The sequence below is a fragment of the Hevea brasiliensis genome, chromosome 6, assembly GCF_030052815.1.
Source record: "Hevea brasiliensis isolate MT/VB/25A 57/8 chromosome 6, ASM3005281v1, whole genome shotgun sequence".
NCBI lineage: Eukaryota > Viridiplantae > Streptophyta > Magnoliopsida > Malpighiales > Euphorbiaceae > Hevea > Hevea brasiliensis.
The window spans coordinates 5,024,447-5,045,098 of NC_079498.1; the positions used below are offsets into that span (position 1 = coordinate 5,024,447).

General features: G+C 29.3%; 1 long non-coding RNA gene across 1 annotated transcript; it reads left to right on the forward strand.

Annotated features, from left to right (window-relative positions):
* Positions 1 to 18,671: 18,671 nt before the first annotated feature.
* LOC110649264 (uncharacterized) lies at positions 18,672 to 19,844 on the forward strand. The gene is made up of 2 exons (XR_002493738.2): positions 18,672 to 19,060; positions 19,225 to 19,844. It is a non-coding gene; the product is annotated as an uncharacterized LOC110649264 (long non-coding RNA).
* Positions 19,845 to 20,652: the final 808 nt, after the last annotated feature.

The window sequence follows — 20,652 nt, forward strand, 5'->3', positions numbered from 1 at the left end:
AAGTATGTTAGACAGATAAATAGATTGGCTTTCTCACTAAAAAAATCTCCTTCATTATCTAAGTAGAAACGAAGATGAGACGGTTACAAATTTTATTATCTAATGATAATACTAAGAGATCAAATCTATAACATGGATAGTTGTCTCAAGTGAAACGAGAATAAAGAGTTATTGTAATAATTACATTCACTGTAATGCCATGAAAAATTTTAAAAATTATTTATAATTAAAGTTTTATTTTTTATGTTATTTCTTTTAAACATATTTTATGAAAGTATTTTAAAGTTTAATATTATATAAAGTATTAAAGTATTAGTATTATTAAATGAGATTTTTTTATTTTAAATTATGATTATTATTGTTGTTGTTACTGTTGATGTATTTTATTTAAAATCTAATTTAAACTAAAGTACTTTTGGACCCTATTGAAAAGAATTTGGGACCTCATTAAAAAACTTACAAAACTTTAGGGCTTTATAGGTAAAAAAAAAAAAAAAAAAAGCTTTTTTCTTTCTCTCTCTCTCTCTCTCCTCTCTTTTCCCCTCACCTTCCCTCTCCCTCTCTTCTTCTTATGGCCGACGAGCTTCTAGCCACCAACGACGGCTGGCGAAGAGCCCCACCACCGAAGCGATGTCAGCAAGCTGTTTGTCGGTTGGAGCAACACCAGCGGCTGCGCAAGTGGAGGGATTTTCTCCTTCAATGAGCACGGTGGCGCAAGTGGAGGGATTTTCTCCTTTAATGAGCGCACAAGGGAAAGAACCTTCAGGCGAGGTTTCGGCTTCATCCGAAGTCCGATCAGGATGTTTTTGGTGGCGTTGGAAAGTTTATTTTATAAACTTGAAGTTTTGGATTTTTGTGACTTTTCGGCTAGATCTCGGCCAACCGGCAGCCAGTTTGGACGATCAGACCTGAGGATCGTGATCTACACTCCTCAAGTTTCGTTTGGACACCAATTACACCTTGATCAGAGGTCAGACGGAGAAGATGCTAATTAAATGGCCTAAACTAAATCAACTAATATCTGGCAATCAGAGCATAGTTTTGACGAATCATCAGTAGATTTGTCACCAGCAACTCATAGGCATCCCGGATATGCTCTCGGATTGATGATAGCTCATCAATGCCTAGGACTGAGTTTCTTGCCTGATCCGGATATCCGGCGATCTATCCCAGAACATAGTCAATATTATAGTCGATTCCAATATTTTCAGAGGTTTTGGATGTATTCCAAGTAGCAGAATTTACAAAGATAAACTCGAACTCAACTTGTGTAGTTTTTACCCAATTCTAAATTAGCTAATTAATTTGTAAAATATTTTTGGCATATTAAAAATAATTAAAATAAATTGTATGGACTTTAAAATGATGTGAAGGGCCTCCTAAGAATATTTTTGGAAGGTATTTGATAATTAATTGGACAGTAGTGAAGTTAAGAACCTTAACTGAATATGGAGAATTGGACCTAGATTAGGTTTCTTGTAAGCTCTAGATGAATGTTGTGTTTGCTCTTGTAGGCCTAAGGCCCCGTGTGTTGTGTTTTATTGAGTTTTGTTGCAGGGAGTTAAGTATAGTTTTAGATAAAACTCTGCTAAAATTTTGGCAATACCTTAGAATTAATTTCTTGCTTCTTAAATTTAATTAAATTATTTTGTCAATCTATTAATAGAGGTTAGCGTGCTTGTATAGGTGTGGGCCGATTGTCTCTTTTCTCTAGCTGGACCAGCTGCAGTTGGATCGACCAGTCTGTGAGTTGGATATTGATTATTTTTGTATTCCAATATTATTTATAGTTTTGGCATGTTCATGCAATTTATAAATATAATTACATACTTAGTTAAATAAATTAGGAGTATTTTTATTATTGCATATTTATTTATTGGTAATTACTTGTGTTTACTGCTCTGAAAATATTTTGGAGTTGTGTGTGTGTTGTATATGGTATATGATGAATATGGATTGGATGGATAGTCACAGTTTGAGCTAGTCTTGCTGGAATCCGACCCTTATGGATATGGAAAGTCAAGGTGAGACACGACTTTGAGTTGATCTTGCTGGCCTCCACATTTAGATTTAAGCAAAAGTCGGGCTTGAGTTGAGCTCGCTGGCGGGATTTGGGTTGAGAGAGATGTATAGGGAATTAGCTCCCATATTTATGTATTGATGTGATACACTGGGTGCGTGGGTAGCTCCAAATTATCTTCTCGTGCGAATATTGAGTGAATTGTTTGTTATATGTGTTGGATGTGCATTTCATGGTAGAATCACATTAGTGTTAAATAGTTGTAGAAATTACATATGTAATCAACATCTAAACTCACTGAGTCGAACGCTCACTCTTATTTGATAATTTTTCTTCCAGGTTGCAGGAGGAGTAATTTTCTCCAGAGTCTAACCTACACTATTTTTTCGCAGGGTATCAACATCTAAACTCACTGAGTCGAACACTCACTCTTAGTTGATAATTTTTCTTTCAGGTTATAGGAAGAGTAATTTTCTTCAGAGTCTAACCTGCACTATTTTTTCGTAGGGTACAACATTGTTGACTAGAGATTTTTATTTATTTGTTTAATTATTTATTTTGTTCTTTGAACTTCACTACTATTTTATGAATATATTATATTAATTAACGATAAAAAAATTAAATGATTTTTGCATGCTGGCATTAGAGTTGAGTTAAGCTCCCCTAGTTGTGGATTATGACAGTTACTAAGTTAAGCTGACTCAAATTGATTATAATATATTATTTTAACTTATTTTATTTTTATTTTATATGTTAGGCCTTGAAATTGGGCCTAGTTATGGGTTTGAAATAGTGAGGCTGACTGCAGGCCTTAGGAGCTTTATGCTGGCTCAGGTCGTAGTGTCAGTCTGACATATAAAATTGGATCGTAACATTGACATTATGTGATAAAGTTACATTATTTGTCTTAAATGCTAAATGTGATTTATGATATATAAAACATTGAGTAGACAGGGGAACTCAAAGTTATGTATTGAGTGTGCTTAAACTATTGTCTGTATGGTATCTTGAATAGAAACATACACTCTTTGTGAAAGGAGAGAGTACTATAGTATGTGATTCATAGCATGACTTAAGGAAAATATAAGTTAAGATCTTTGCTTGTTATTGTGTGACACTTTAAAAATTATAATCTTTACCTATACCCTCACAACTTGAATATGTTACTTAAGACTTTGTTCAATGTTCACTATTTTAGGGTGTTACCAAAGTGTGATGGGCCATTTCTAAAAAAGAGAGTTAAATTAAGATTGAGAGAATAGGGAGAAGAGGAATATATCATTTATCACGTTGAATTGTGTTTATTATATTTTTTTATGTGATATAACATAATTATGATATCAAAATATATGAGACCAGAATAAATATAAATGTAATAAATGATCTAATTAAGGTATTATGCATTATGTTTACTCTAAACTCCACCATTCAAAAAGTTATGTTATTCTAATAGATAATAGCATTTGAGACCTCAAGGTATAATTTGATCACACGATCTATTTATTAAGTACGAAAATTTTAGTGATTGAGAAGGAAAATAAATGTGTCAGTGGAAGATAAAAGAATTGAGCACCATGATGGAACTTTTGACCGAAGCTCGCATGTTGCCAAAAACCTAAGCCCATTACTCAAGTTTTAAACCTCAAGTGTATAAGTGATAAAGGTATCTTATCCCATGTAATCTATTGTAACAAACTAGATATGTTGATAAGCTTATAAGATGATAAGACTCCTATCTTTATTGTAACTGCACTGTGTTTATAGATAAGACTCCTATCTTTATTGTAACTATACTCTGTATATATATCCTTTATGTGACCAGTAATGAAAAGCAAGTGAGATTCATTTGCCTTGCTCTTTTATGCTATCAGAGCCATAGGCCACAAAACATGACTGATAACACACAAGCCTTAGTCTCTTCTTCTCAAGCTTTTGCTTTTACCTATCCGAATGTCAGCCAGTTTATTTTTATCAAACTTACATCAAGCAATTATCTTGTATGGCAAGCTCAATTTAAACCTGTACTACATAGCTATAATCTCTCTAATCACATCTCTGTTTCCTTTACTCCACCATCTCAAACATTAGAAAATGGTGATGCTAATCCACTTTACGACCGATGGTTTCATGAGGATCAGTTGGTCCTCAGTTGGATTTTTAGTTCTATCTCTGAAAGTATTTTGCCGCAAGTTATTAATGCTCAAACTGCTGGAGAGGCTTGGACAAAACTCAATAACGTATTTGCCTCTGGCACTCGAACCCAGGTTCAGTAAATTCAAAAACAATTGAAACATCTCCCTAAGGGCAATGAATCTGTTGATGATTACATGCATTGTGCTAAATCACTCTTTAATCAATTGGCCGCTCTACACTGTCCTATGCCCGAGGACATGCTTGTTAACGATATCTTAGATGGACTTGGCCCTGATTTTCATCCATTTTTAGGAGCAATTGAAGCCGGTAATACTTCCATCACGTTTGATGACCTCTATGCCTTGCTCTTGAGTGAAGAGAATCATCTCAAAATGGAGTCTTTGTCTCTTGATTCTGCTGTTTCTCCCACTGCCCAATTAGCTTTTAAATATTCTGGCAATCCTAGCAATTCTAATCATCATTTAGGATATGGCCGTGGTGGCCATGGTCGAGGGTGTTTCTCTAGTACTTCCTCGCAACATTTTTCCATTAGTCCTATAACTATTTGCTACAATTGTAATGGCAATGGTCATTTGGCTAGACAATGTCCTACTCCCAAGAAGTCATCTACACCGCATACCTCATCCAATCGTCCTAAGCCTATGTCCAATTTTGCAATGAACAATAATGACCCACCGTAGCAATGGACTGTTGATTCTGGTGCTAATTTTCACATGACTGCTGATCGTGGTAACCTCACTCACCAATTGCCTTATCATGGCACTGATGAAATTTTACTTGGAAATGGTAAATCACTTTCGATTTCTTCTGTTGGTTCTTCTGTTTTTTGTACTAATAATAATTTCTTTTGATTTGATAATAGTTTGTGCTCTCCTTTTATGAATCTCAATTTGCTCTCTGTTATGCTTTGACTAACCAAAATTTTATGTCTGTTGAATTTTTCTCTAATTCCTTTGTCATTAAGGATATCCGCGCGAAATGGGTACTATATCAAGACCAGAATAACAATGGTCTCTACCTCATGCCACTTTCTTCTACTCTTGCTGCTCAACCTATTGCTAATGTTGTGGAATTTGGGACTTGGCATGCTCGTTTGGCACACGCCAATCATCGTATTGTTGATAATGTTCTTTCCAAAAATAATCAAGCTTTCTATAAAAATGAGTCTGTTTATTTGCCTTGTAATGCTTGTTATATTAGCAAGACTCATAAGTTACCGTTTGTGGATTCTCATTCTCCTGTTTTTAGACCTTTAGAATTAATTTGCTCTGATGTTTGGGGACCTTCTCCTATTGCTTCTGTTAATGGTTATCGTTATTATGTTCTCTTTTATGATCATTTTACCAAATATTGCTGGATCTTTTTCTTGAAACAAAAATCAAAAGTGCTTAACGTTTTCATTAAACTTCATCACATTATTGAAAAATATTTTGACCTACCAATTAAAAGTTTCCAAGCTAATTAGGGAGGTGAGTTTCAAGCCTTAACTAAACACTTGAGAGATAATGGTATTACCCAACACATTTCCTGTCCTCACACACTTGAGCAAAATGGTTGTGCTGAAAGAAAGCATAGAGATATCGTCGAAACTGGTAGGGCCTTATTACACCATGCCAATGTACTCGCCAAATACCGGACTTATGCCTTTGAAACTGCAGTGTATACCATAAATCACTTACCATTGACTCAAACACAACCATCCACTCTTTATGAACTGCTCTTTAGAATTAAGCCAAAATATACTGAATTAAGTGTTTTTGGATCACTTTGTTATTTTTGGCTAACTCCTTATGCTAAAACAAAATTAGCTCCTCGTTCCACACCATGTATTTTTTGGGTTATAGTAAATTGCATAAGGGATATTATTGCTTGGATTCTTTCACTGGTAAAATTTATATTTCACGCCATGTTATTTTCTTTGAGCAAGTGTTTCCTTTTAAATCGCAGTCACGTGAAGTTGAGCCAAATTCTACATCTATAATGCCACAGGTCCCTGTTCCACTACCACCTCCCAATATTCTCCTGACACTAATCATGTTAACTTGTCAAATCCATCCCAACCAACTCTTTTTTGGCTTGCCACCTATCCCTTCTATGCATGTTTCTCATGGTCATCACATGACTTTAATACTTAGTCAATCACCAAACACCTTAACCACTCTGACTTCTCCTCCTATCCTTATCCAATCTAATAAGCAACACGTCTCCAACTCCACTACACCATCCCACTTAAACAAGCAACACCTATCTATTAATGTCCCTCGTCCATCTATCCCATCTTCACCGCCTAGTTTATCAACAACACCTCACCCAACCTCCACTCCACCACCTTCTTCCCTATCACCCAACACCACTTCACCTCTTAACCCAATTTCCTCTTCCCCAACCCTTATTACCCAACGTAGCCACCTCCTGTCACCATCAACCCAAGATGGCTTACCAATTGTTATTGACTCATCCTCATGCCAATCCCAATCACCACCTTCTTTATCCAATAACAACGACAACCTCATTTCAACAAGTAGCCAAAATATTCATCCCATGCAAACACGTGCAAAAACTGGCCATTTGAAACCACGGACCTTCTTGGTAGTACAAGATAGTTTAGTTGTTCCCACATGTTATTCCAAGGCTGCTCCTCACAAACACTGGTGAGACGCCATGAATGACGAATTTACTGCACTTCTTAAAACCGGAACATGGGAATTGGTTCCTCGGTCCCTTGCTCAGAATGTCATTGGGTGTAAATGGGTCTTTCGAATCAAATAGAAACCCGATGGAAGTGTAGATTGCTATAAAGCTCGCCTTGTAGCAAAAGGTTTTCATCAAAGACCTGGTATTGATTTCACTGCCACCTTTTCTCCGGTCATTAAACCAGTCACTTTGAGAGTCATTTTTTCTATTGCCATTTCTCATGACTAACCGATTAAGCAACTCTATGTATCAAATGCTTTTCTTCACGGGGATCTACGTGACTCAGTTTTTATGGAGCAACCGCCTGGTTTTTTGGACAAGGAAAAACCCAACCATGTGTGTCATCTTAAGAGGTCCCTCTATGGTTTATGTCAAGCACCTAGACAATGGTACCAAAAGCTATTGGATGCATTAGTTCAATTACACTTTACACCATCTTGTGTTGATTCCTCGTTGTTTATCTATAAACAAGGTTCTATTCATGCCTTCATTTTAGCATATGTTGATGATATTTTGTTAACTGGGAGTGATTCAAAGTTTCTTGTTTCAACTATTCATCAATTACAATGCCACTTCATGCTTAAAAATCTTGGATAGTTAGACTACTTTCTTGGTTTGGAAGCAACTTTCATGCAAAATGGTCTCTTGTTAACTCAAAAGAAATATATAGTTGACTTACTACATAAGACTAACATGCATGACTGCAAAAGGATTACAACACCATCATGTCCCAACGTTAAACTCACTGCTGCCAAGGGGGAAAAAGCCAAAGATGCTGCCTTGTTTAGAAGTGTTGTTGGTTCTTTACAATATTTACAGTTTACCAGATCGGATATTTGTTTCTCTGTTCACAAAGTATCTCAATATATTCATGATCCAACGGAGGATCATTAGTGTGCAGTCAAACGTATTCTACGTTATCTTAAACTTACAGCAGATTATGGTCTTTATCTCTCCAAGTCTAAAAATAATGCCATCAATATCTACACGGATGTAGATTGGGCAAGTAACCAGGATGACAAGAAATCCACATCTGGCTATGCCATTTACATGGGACGTAACTTGGTGTCATGGAGCACAAAGAAACAAAAGACAGTGGCTAAATCATCAACTGAAGCTGAATACAGGGCCATTGCAGCTGCTACTACTTAAGCCACTTGGTTTCACTCCTTGTTATATGAGATTTCTTATTTACCGACAAATGTCCCTAATCTTTGGTGTGATAATATTGGTGCTACTTATTTATCTGCAAATCCGGTGTTTCATGCATGCACCAAACACAACGAAGTTGACTTCCATTTTGTTCATGATAAAGTGGCAAAGAAAGAGTTACATGTTCGGTTTATCTCCTCAAGATATCAAATTGCTGATTTACTCACTAAAGCCGTTTCTCGCACAAGACATGTTCAACTTCATGACAAGCTTACAATTCGATCCTCAAACGGTTCGAATTGAGGGGGGATGATAAGGGTATCCTATCCCATGTAATCTACTGTAACAAACTAGATATGTTGATAAGCTTATAAGATGATAAGACTCATATCTTTATTATAACTACACTCTGTATGTATATCCTTTACGTGACCAGTGATGAAAAGCAAGTGAGATTCATTTGCCTTGCTCTTTTAATAAGCTCATTATGAGCAGTTTTCTTGCTTCAAAAAAAAATTGCACATGAAGCAGTTTTAGTCCCCCATAATGTGAGGGAGAGGGAGACTTGACGGTCATAAAAACTCAACAAAAGTTGATTTTTGAATGCGTGCTACGGTTGATGGTTATTGGGAGGCATGAGGGTTTTCAAGCTTGGTTCCATATTGCTGTACAAATTTAGCAGTAGCAAAGGAGAGAAGGGGCATAAGTTGAGGCATTTTTGGAGTTGCATTATATTTCTATCTTTCTCAAGTATTTGTTTGGAGCTCACTGCAGGCAAGGTAATTTTTAGACTGTGAAATGTACGTTTTGATTCGTGTAGACTACTAAGACTAGTGATACGAGGTTGGATGTTTCGGTTTATAAATGCATGAAACCTTGTTTTCTTTGGTTTAATATGCTAATAAATAAAACAAATAAAGATTGCACCTTCAGCTATAGCTTTCCAAGAGGTTAGGGGAGATGGTTCTAGTTGCATTACCCTTGTGCGTCTGGGTAGATGCAGAATTCACCCGGCATAGAAGTAGCTCTCCTGAAATTTTTCATTGGGTTAGGGTGATATTTTTAAAGACAGACTCATTACTGGATTTCCATATCGACCAGGCTACAAATAAGATATCTTGCAACGCCTCAGTTTTCTTTTGACCCTAAAGAAGAGAGTACACCTGTTTCCACCAGCTTGCAATTGATCCAAAACCTTCCACCCGAGGCATATATCCCAAATTGCTCAAGAACCAGGTGGCATGTGCATGGCTACAAAAATAAAAGCAAGGTCTGCTAAATGGTTTCCTGCCTTTCTCCACAGATGCCACATAAATCATTTTCCGCCAAACCTCTTTTCCAAAGGTTGGTCAGAGTTGCAAGAGAATTCTTGAGTGCTTTCCACGCAAATGTCTTTAGTTCTGGGGGAGGTTCAAATATTCCAAACAGACAGTCAAGGATAACGCTAGTTACCTAATGAAGTGGAAGTACTCTCCCCATTAAGAGAACCTGATTTGACTATAGCCTCCCTCTAAAAAATATCATATTTCTAATTGAAATAATACTGGGAAAGCTGCAGACTGTTTCCTTAGTTCCAATCCCTGCAGATACACATTCATCTATGGCAACAAAGATACCTTAACCAAATAAGAGCTAATATTTTATAAATGTATTGTATATAGTGAATCCAACAGTGCCCTTCAATAAAAAGTTTCCTGATCTGCCGACTAGTTTAGATAGTGTTAATTTAATTAGTGACTGGATGTGGGTTAGGATTTGGTTACTTTGAGGATACTAGTATTTATTTTGTGTGCGTAGTACGCAGTCGATATTTATTATAGGTATTTGTGATTTTATCTTTTTTACATATTTTTTTTAATTATGTTTATTAACTAATAAACTTTAAAATTAATAGAAATTTTCCATTAAAACATAACAAATTAAAATAATAATAATAATAAAATAAGGGTCTAAATCAAAACTATAAAAACATCTAAAAGATAATGAAATTTTAGTTGTTGGTATGTACGTAAGTAAATCATTATTAAAAAAAAAATTTCCTCAAGGAACTCTATTCAAGCAAAAGTATAAAGTACCTCCATAAAACGATAGATCAAAAGTATTTCTTTGTGTAGGAATCCTATTCAAGTAAAAGTAGTAAGAAAAATCATACAATGTCTTAATTTTGCTAATAAAAATAATCAAAGACACCACAAGATATTACCACAACAAAAAAAAATGATGAAAATTAAAAACCTTTCTTCCCATATTAGAAATCCTATTCAAATAAAAATAATTAACTCGAAACTTAAGTAATTTACTAATTTTAAACTTTATCTTATAAAAAACTTTAAATATTTGTATTATTCATTAAATGACACATTTACAAATGGCAATACATGAGTACATAAAGTATTGAAGTAAATTAGGATACTTTTAATAGGATTTTTATTTTTCTTAATATATATTGATTAATTTAATTTCTAAATAGACAAAAAGATTCTTGATAAAATTATATTTCTTAATAAAATGGGATTTGAATTTAAGTAGGAAACAATCTAACTGCTCAAATTAAAGATTTGTTTAAATAATAATCAATTCTTGTATTATTTTTTAGCCAATTAAAATAAAGAACAGTTTATAATTGACGTCCGTTCATAATTTTAATTGAGAGTATAAAATAAATAAATATCGAAATTCTTAATTTCTTTTTATATAACTATGTTGTACTAATTATTGAGTTAATATTATTCAATATGAGACTCTTGCATCAATTTTAATATTGGAAAATTATATATGGTTAGATTAATTCTAATCAATTTTAAATTTATGAATCCCATCTGAATACTACTAAATCCATTATTAGGCTTTATCCTAATGCAATAAAAATTTTAGAATTAATAATTTTCTATTTTTATTTTATTTGAAATATATTAATTTTCAATTAAAATAAGGAGTATAATATATTTAGTATCCAAAATAAATTTAGAACTAAAAATAATTTTGTTAAAATTAACTTAGAATAATATATATGAAAAAATTAATTCAATCTTGCAATTTTATTTTTTTGTTAGATACTTATTTTTTAAAAATTTTAAATTAATAATTTTTATTTTTATTTTCAATATTATATATTTGAACATAATATGTATTGCATATGAAAATCAAGAATAAATAAATAAACAAATAAATCCAAAAGAAATTACTATATCATTTAATTTTGAAAGTGACATTAAGTAATTAAAGTAAGAAGAAAATCCTATCTCACTTAGATCACATTGGCAATAGAACTCTTTAACTTCTGTAATGACAAAAACTAAGAACATATAACACTCCTAAAACAAACGTATATTTCCTAATTCCAATTAACAAAAAGCTAACTTGCTCCAATGATTATATTGGAAGTTAAATATTCAAAATTTGTTTCATCAGCTCATATTAAAAGCAGATTCTATATAAATGGGAAAAACAAAATAGCAGTTTTAAGAAAATAAAGTATAAATCCTTCTCGCCAATTGAATAAAGAAAAAAAAATTATAAGCAGAAAAAATAAAATAGCATTTAAAAAAAAATATGAATATTATAATAGGATTATTAAGAATACTTGTAAATTAAAATTCATTAATTAAAAAAATAATTTTTTTTTGTTATAGAAGTTTTATAATTAAAATTAAAATTTTATAATTATAAGTAAAACTCAAATTTAAGTATGAATGGGGATGTGGAAATTGAACTAAATAAAGATTATAAATAATTAGGCTTATTATAAATAATTGTAATTAAAATTTTTATAATAATAATTAAATAGTAGTAATATTATAATTATTAAAGGTATTATAAAGGAAATAATTATTAATTATTATAAATAAATTAATTTTCTTCTAACATATATTTATGCTTATAAACTTAAAATAGAATTTTAGTAAAAATAAAGAATTTTCAACGATTCATTAGTTTATTTTTTTAATATCATAAATAATATAAAGAGGATCTTATCTATTTTAAAATTAATTTTAGTTTTTAATATTCAATTAAATTTAATTCTTTACTTAGTATAATTAGTTTTAAATTACATTCTCAATTAAATTTAGTCCTACATCATTATAACACTAAATTATCATGGGTATTTTGGGCAAACTCAATATTCTCCATTCCTATGTTTATATATTACATAGATTAAGGTTCTACTCCTTTTATAATCAGTGATGTCATTGAAGATCTCATAGTTAGAAAAAACAGAGCTTCGTGCCATTTTATATCATATCGATAATCAAAGGTTGGTTAATTAATTAATTAATTATGTTTCGTAATCTTTTGACCTATTAGCTTAATTAAGTTTATTGTGAAAGAGGGTTTGTTGATGTTTCTTGCTATATATACATAATTAATTATGCTAGCATGTGTTGCCGTCTCAGGAGACATTGAACTAATGGGCTGTGGAAAAAACTGGAAATTTAGGTTTTGAAATGGTAAGCGAAGGTATAGGCAGATGGACTATGCATATTTCTTGGCAATTATGTGGAAGCTGAGAGTTCTGACTATTATTAACTTTGCCTAACTCTCCCTCTTTCTCCTCCTACTCCTTTTATAATTTAAAACTAATTAAGTATTTATTTGGTATTGCGTTTGAAAGGCCAAGACTATTTTTCTGAATAAAAATATTATTTTATATACTATTAAAAAAATAATTAAAAAAAACTGTTTTCTTATAACTAAAACTTATTAAATTTAATTTTAAATTATTTTTAATGCTCTATAACAAGTATATTTAAAAAAAATAATAATAATTTTCTCAACGACATTCCAACAGTAATGCCAAACAGGTCCTCAATGGTCTGTGAATAACAAAACTTTGATGGGATGGTATATATGTCTAGTCTACTTCTTATGATCCAATGGTTCCCAAAAATGATGGGGTTCATCCAAATATATGCAAATGTAATGAATGTCATAGTTCATGATGAGATATTGAATAGCCTATGTGTACATGTTTCTCTTTTTCTAATATAAATATATTTTAGTAATTATAAGGATAAATAAGTGAGTTAGGACATTTAACGTAATTTAATTCAGTATTTAAAAGTATATTATTTACCTTCAAGTCCTTATTTTTCAATTCCCTCTTAAAAAAAAAAGATTTAATTAAGATTCATTAATTAAGCACAAAATAATTTATTAAAATAATTTATTTTTTTAGTATTTAATTGTAATGTTGAAAAACAAAATAAAAAAAATGGAGTATATACCAAACAAATTTAATTTAATTTTAATTTATAATATTATAAAAATATTTGAATTATTAAATTTTCTAATATTTATTGTTGAATGAGAAAAAAATCATAAAAATTGTGATGGCCACAATTAATTGTCTGCCGCTACCTATTGTCATTGGCAATTGGCGGTGGCCACAAGCGGTGGCCATCGACTATTAAAATACGTGTTTTTGACATTTATACGTAAGTTACACGTTTTAATAATTTTATCATAAAGTCTCTTTGAAGATATCCGATAATAATTTTATCAAAACTCTAGAAACTGTCTTTTTCTTTTGAAAGATAATTATTTTTCTTGAATATATATATATAAATATATTATTAATTTTCCTAAAATTCCCAAATATCAAAAAATGTAAAATGGAGCAATTTCCTCCACTGTTTTGAAAACGTGACATTAATATTAAATATAAACTTCTATACGGACTTTGTATCTAAAAAATTGAAAGATTATAGTATACTCCAGGTCGATGTAAATATAATGTTTCATCTCTTATAAAAATATATATTCTTTTTATAATATGAATAATATATATATATATATATATATATATATATATAATTGTAAAAGGCTATGTATACGTACGGGACCACAACGTAATAACCTCTCTTAAAATTTTATTTTCTTTGCAAATATCTATTAAACTATATGATTTCCACTATAATAATGAATGCATGCCTATTGATTATAGAAAAAAAAAAAATAAATTTTCATTTATTTTATGAAAAATATTTTTCTTACTTAAAAAAATGAGATAATAAAAAATATTTTTTTAATTAAAGGAAAAAATTAAGTAATTTTTAAAGAAAACGACTTCTTTCTTTTAAAAAAAATTATTTTCTTTTAGACTTTGAGAATTTTATTGAAATGTAAAAATATTTATACATATATAATATAAATATATACCATTAATTTAATATTGTAACTAAATAATATAAAATATTTTCATGAAAAATAATTTTTTTATAAAATATTTTTCATGAAAAATATTTTATATATAAAAGTTATTTTCTGTGAAACAAATGAAGTCTAAAAAAAGGCAAAAATACAAAAAAAATGTATTATAATTTCACACTTTGACAAACGAGAGGCTATAGTTTCATTTCTGTTAAATTAATACTTTATATTTTTCTTTATTAACAAATATAATACAAACTATTAATTAACCTTAAATGGTGTAGATGTGGTGACATATAGGCATGTGCAAATGGTAACCGAACCGAACCAATAAAACTGAAAATCAAAAATTTTTAAAATCGAACCAAACTAATTAATAAGAGAAAATCAAATCGAATCGAACCGATAAATATCAGTTCGGTTTTAAATCGATCAAACCGAAATGTATAAAATTTCATATTTTTAACATTAAATCTAAATAATAAAACATAAAAACAAAAAAAATTAGAAATCAAAACTCAAAAATCTTAATGTTCGGTTCGGTTCGGTTATCTTTGATTTCGGTTCGATTTGATTCGATTTTATTTGATTTTTTATATATATTAATAATTTCGGTTCGGTTCGATTTTTTTTTTTATTTTTTATGAAAAATAACGGAACCGAACCGATTAACTAAAATTATCAAAATTATAAACCGAACCTAATTGATTGAATTTTAAAATCGAATCGATTGAAACGAATTGAATCGGTTCGGTTCGATTTTTCGATTTAAACCAAAAACTGCTCTCCCCTAGTGACATATGATAAACATGATCTTTATACGGTGTCCACGTGGTGCTTATGTAGCGAACACATGACATTGACACGTCACCATATTAATGTCACGTGTTTGTTAGATGAGTAATATTTAATAATAACTAATTATTTAGACTATATTTATTAATAAAAAAATATAAAATATAAAGAGTGAAATAAATAAATTTTTTATTATTAAACCTTAAATCGCAGGATAAAAGTGTAATGAGGATCCATAATTTTTGTGTATCAATTAATGAGTCTTAATTATTTTGCTGGTGACAACTAGTAAATTCCCTTAACTTCCCCATTTTTTCTTGCTTAATTTTAGACCTGATCTAATAATAAACATATAGAAAAATTCCGTTATATTTATATTTTTTTTAATTTTATAATAAATCAAATTTAGAGAAATTATTTCTCTTAATCTAATCCACACAGCTGAGATTATCACAACGGAGCTAACGGCCAAGTTGGTAACAATGAAGTTGATTAATTATAGTATTGTCAAATCATTGTTCATGGAAACTTCAAACATTCTCTCTCTCTCTCTCTCTCTCTCTCTCTCTCTTACGTGTCTTTTCTCTTTATTGAAGTTGTTTATTTAATTTCTCTTTATTTTAATCTACTTCATATGGGTTTAATTCGTCCAGGGTTTTATTTGTCCTTTTATTTTTTCACTGATAGAAAATAGTATGATTTAATTTATAATAATTTATTAATCAATTTAATTATTTATAAATTTAAAATAAAATTATAATTAATTAAAATTTTATAATATAATTATAAAATTATAAAATATAATAAAATATATGTTATTAAAAAAATAATAAATATTCTACGTAACAGATATATATGATTCCTAAAAATATTTTACTTAAATAATATAATAAATATTTTTGGGACCATTGATATATATTGGTAGAAGCTTGATATGATTTTTTTTAAAGTAAGAATAAAATTAACATTAGATAAAATTAGTTAAGATTAAGGTTTTGAAATTAAAATATTCTAAATTTAAATTCCATCAATATTGAATTAATTGTATTTATTTATTATTTAATTGCTTATTTTTATTTGATTGCTTTACATTATAATAATGTGATATTTGATTAGAGAAATTAATTTGAATGAAATAAAGACACGTAGGAAGAACAAGGAAAGAAAAGCATAGAAAAAAAACCTTCTCTTTTAGATTAATGACTACTTATGCGGATAATTTAGTTTTGGGAATTTTAATTATTGGCAAATCTATTTTATTTTTTTTTTATATAATATTAGTGAATTTTTTTTTTTTTTTACAAATATAGTTGTGTAATCTAATATAGACTTTGCCCAAGTATATTAATTATTAAAGGAAAAAAATAGAAAAGAATAAAAATATTCATTTTTATATAATTAATTTTAATTAAATTTAAATTTTAAAATCTAATAATTTTAAAAATACTCTAATACGATCTCAGTTTCAATGTTCTAATTCAAGTTATTATAAAATTTTTTAACTTTAATTTTATTTAAAAAAAATTATTTTTTAGATAAAAAAAAATCATTTGTCCCTTAATTTTGAAAGTAGTTTCATGTGCTTTTCTGACTTTATTCTGTCGTTTTCTTTTTTTTTTCTTCTCTTAATTTTCTTATGATTAAATTAATTAATACTAATTTATTGATAAAATTATTTTGTTTTAATAAAATAATTACGTTTTTATTTGTTATTAATTTTTATTAGTAATTTAAATTTTATTAAATTTTAATTGAGTTTGTAGTGATCCGTTTATTATTATTATTATTATTATTATTATTATTATTACCAAAAGGGGTCTCTGAAGAAGAGAGATTTAAGTGATTAGATATCAAAGGCCGTTAACCCTAACTCCTAAGGCTAAAATGCAGAGTTGTTATAATATTCAATTGGGTTTTGTTGAACCGAACATTTTTAATATCAAAAAATTAAATTGAACCGAAATAATTAAAATTTTTAAAAAATAAAATTTAGTCAAATTGAATCGAATCATTTACAAAACCAAACTAAATTAATAAAATAGAGTAGTTCTATTCCATTAATTTAATTTGAATTGAACAGTAATCACTCATGCTTTTTAATATTATTTATACTTATTATAAATATATATATCATATAATACTTTACCAGATTGTGAAGCACACCTTGCCTCTTTTTCTCATCCCCCCTCTAATCTAGAAATAAGACCGCCAGCTATAACAACATAAGATTATTATTATTATTATTATCCAAAAATATATTAATTAATTTTATTCATAATCTCTCAGCTAATAACTCTCAACTTTAATTTGTACCATAAAAATCATTAAACTTCAATTTAAGCATCATTAAAATTTTTGTGACCTATTATTAAAGGTTTTTAGTTTAACTAATGGCTAAATGTCACTTATCGTCTCTCAATTTCGATAAATATACCACACACATTTTTCAACTTTAATTTATTTCATAAAAATATTTAAACTTTAATTTAATATATAAATAATTTTAATACCAAATGTTTTAAATAATAATTAAGATTGGATATATATTAAATCTTTCATACAGATTTTAAATATTTTTAGAATAAAGTGAAATAATTAAATGCTATTGGTTTTTTTTTACGTTAAGATAAACTAAAGCGATTAAGAAAAATTAGACATAAATATTTTAGATATGAACTTAAAATTAAATTAAAAAATAATATATATGAAAATAATATTTTATATGATAAATTAAATAATTAATTGTAACTTTTTAAAAGTATGATTTTATTTTAAATAATTATTTTATTTTAAATAATTCAAAAATAAATAAATATTTGAAATTTTAATCTGACTATAAAATTGAAAGATGACTATGATAAATTTATTTAAATTGAGAAATGATGAGTAAAATTTAATTATAAATTAACCTGAAAAATTTACGATAGCAGGTTACAGGAATTTTAATGATATTCAAATTGAAGATAAGGGATTTTTATGATATAATTATAGTTGAGGAACGATGTTGATACAACGACCAAAATTGAGGAATTGTGAATAAAATTAACTCAAAAAATATGTAACATTTTCTTTTCTTTTATCTCGAAATCCATTACGGTAGATAATGGAATTTTTTAGTAAATAAAATTAAAATTGAGAATTTTATAATAATAAAATAAAATTGAGACAAATATAAAATAACTGCTAAAATTAAGAGAAGGATTGTATAATTTATATAATTTTATTTGAAAATATATTATAATAATAAAATAAAATTGAGAGATGAATATGAAACTTCTCCAATATTGAGAAACTTAAATAATATAATTTACTTGGCTTAAAGTTTAATTACATCATTATTTTTATTGGAGAAGTTCAATTTAGTTTGTTTTAATTTTTTTATTTAATTTTGCCTATAAATTTTAATTTAAGTTTAATTTATTTTAAAAATAAAAAAAATTAAGAAATTAAATTTATTGGTTTTTGAAATTAAATAAAAAATTAAAAAATTCATTATAAAAAATGAGAAATTAAACGTCTTAATTTTTAATTTAGATCAAGATATCAAGAAATTTAGTCTGTAATTTTTAATTTTTAGATTAAATTGAATTTAAATTAAAATTTATAAAATAATTTAAATAAAAAATTAAAAAAAATAAATTAAACTTTTTTTAAGAAATACAAAGCTAAATTCACCATTTTGCCAATTCAGAGCACGCAATGCATTTCCTTACAAGAGTTGAGAACCTGCAAGGAAGGAAAGCATTGTTTGCTATGTCAACACTCGCCGCTTATCGCCATCGCCAAACTAATGGCACATGAAAGTATCAAATCCAATATTAGCCATCCATTTCTAATCGAACGCTAGAATTAAAACCATTCATTTCTATTGTACTCCATGGAGTGGCCTTGTAATAATTTATTTTGCCTATAAAAGCAAATTACCAACCTCTGCAAACTTCATCTTTAATCTCTCTCTCAAATCAGCCCATAAGCCCCCCCTCTTGGGGGCTGCCTTCTCTCTCTTAGATAGACCAAAAAAAATTTTCGAAATTGCTTTCTTTGTGTTTGTGAAAACAGAGCCTCTGCTTCTCTCAAGAATACCCAATTCAAATTGTTGGTCTTTATTTTCATTTCTATATATATATATATTCTCTTGTTTTCCTTCTTGTGCTTGATTTTTTGTCCTCTTCTGGCCTTTTTGGATCTAAGTTTTGTTCTTTTTTATTTAATTTGTTTGGGTTTGGGTTTTGTTTAATTACTCTGTATTCTTCTTGCAGTGCAAAGAATTGATGGTGGTGATGCCAACTGATCCTCGTCCTCCTCTGAAGATCAAGAACTCAAATTTCCCTCCAATCCGAAAGAGAGGCAGGGTCAAAGCTCAAATTTTTGAGAGCTTGGCAAAGACTGTCGTCTCTGTGGCCTTCAAGGCAGGAGGAATTCTGAAAAGAAACGGAGGAGAACGTGGAGATAGCGGAAGTTCTTCCCCTGCGACCCCAGCACCCAGTCCCTTCCAACTCTAAAGCCAATTCTGATTTCTTAGACGCGATCAGATTGGTACTCATGAACAAGTTGAATCGTTTGGTGTAGCTTAAAGATGTAGAAAACCAACAAGGGTTCCTTGCATAACTCATATTTGAGCTAGTTTTAGCAAGGATTATACCCATCTATGTGTATATTTTGTAATTCAGCGTCTTTGTAGCTATGATTTTGGCTGTCTTTTAGAGGAAGCCCAAATCATATTCATCATTTCTCAAGTTTTAGGGAAGAGATGATAGTTTATATGTGTACTTGTGATGGTGTCTTTGCTTTTTGTATTCCCACTTCTCTGTTAAGTCATGTCTACTTCTTGTATTCTGTTAATTGTAATGGCAATGAATTTTATTTGGCATTTTGTATTTATCTGGTTCTATTGGAATGATTTTTTTTTTTCCTTCTAAATTAAATGGGATATGCATAAACTTTTAGAAGTTAGATTTATTGATAGACTTTTTACAATTTAGTTGGGGTAGTCCTGTATTTTGGCATCTAGTGTCTAGATAAACCCTTACCTAGATTTGGTACCCACTTTGATTGATTTGGAAAAAAAGAATTAGAATTATTTTGGGCAAGTTGCTAAGGATCAGCCTCTTGTTTTTTAGCCTTACAGAAGACCAATTTCATTCAAATAAATCAGAAAGAATACAGAAAGAATATATCTGACCAAAAGCATATTCAGAACTCCATATAAATGGATTTCTCACACTTTTGATGCATTTGATGTTTAGATAGTTTGAAAAAGAAAAGAAAAAAAAAAAGATAAAATCAATGATCAATGAATCATCCAAAGTTAAGTGAAAATGTAGATTAAAGATTATTTATGAGTTTCGAAGTGAGGTGAGACATATAGAAGTTTTATTAATCTCTAGGTTGAATTAAACTTTTGAGATCATTGCAAACCAGTAGTCTAAACCATTTAATGTCAAAGAAATGTTAGACACTGTAGAGATAGATTAGATATCGAGTAAATTGGTCCAAAGCAACGCCCAATCTGACCTTCCTTTTCTTTCCAATCACAAAAATCTCTGTAGAAAGACTAGAGAGAAATTAACAAAAGAGAGTATAAAACCTTCACTGAAATTGGCAAAACTCATATGAAATTTAAAGGAACAATAGGAAGAAAGAAGAAGGAAAAGTAGAAAGAAGAAGGAAAAGATGAAAGATGCCAT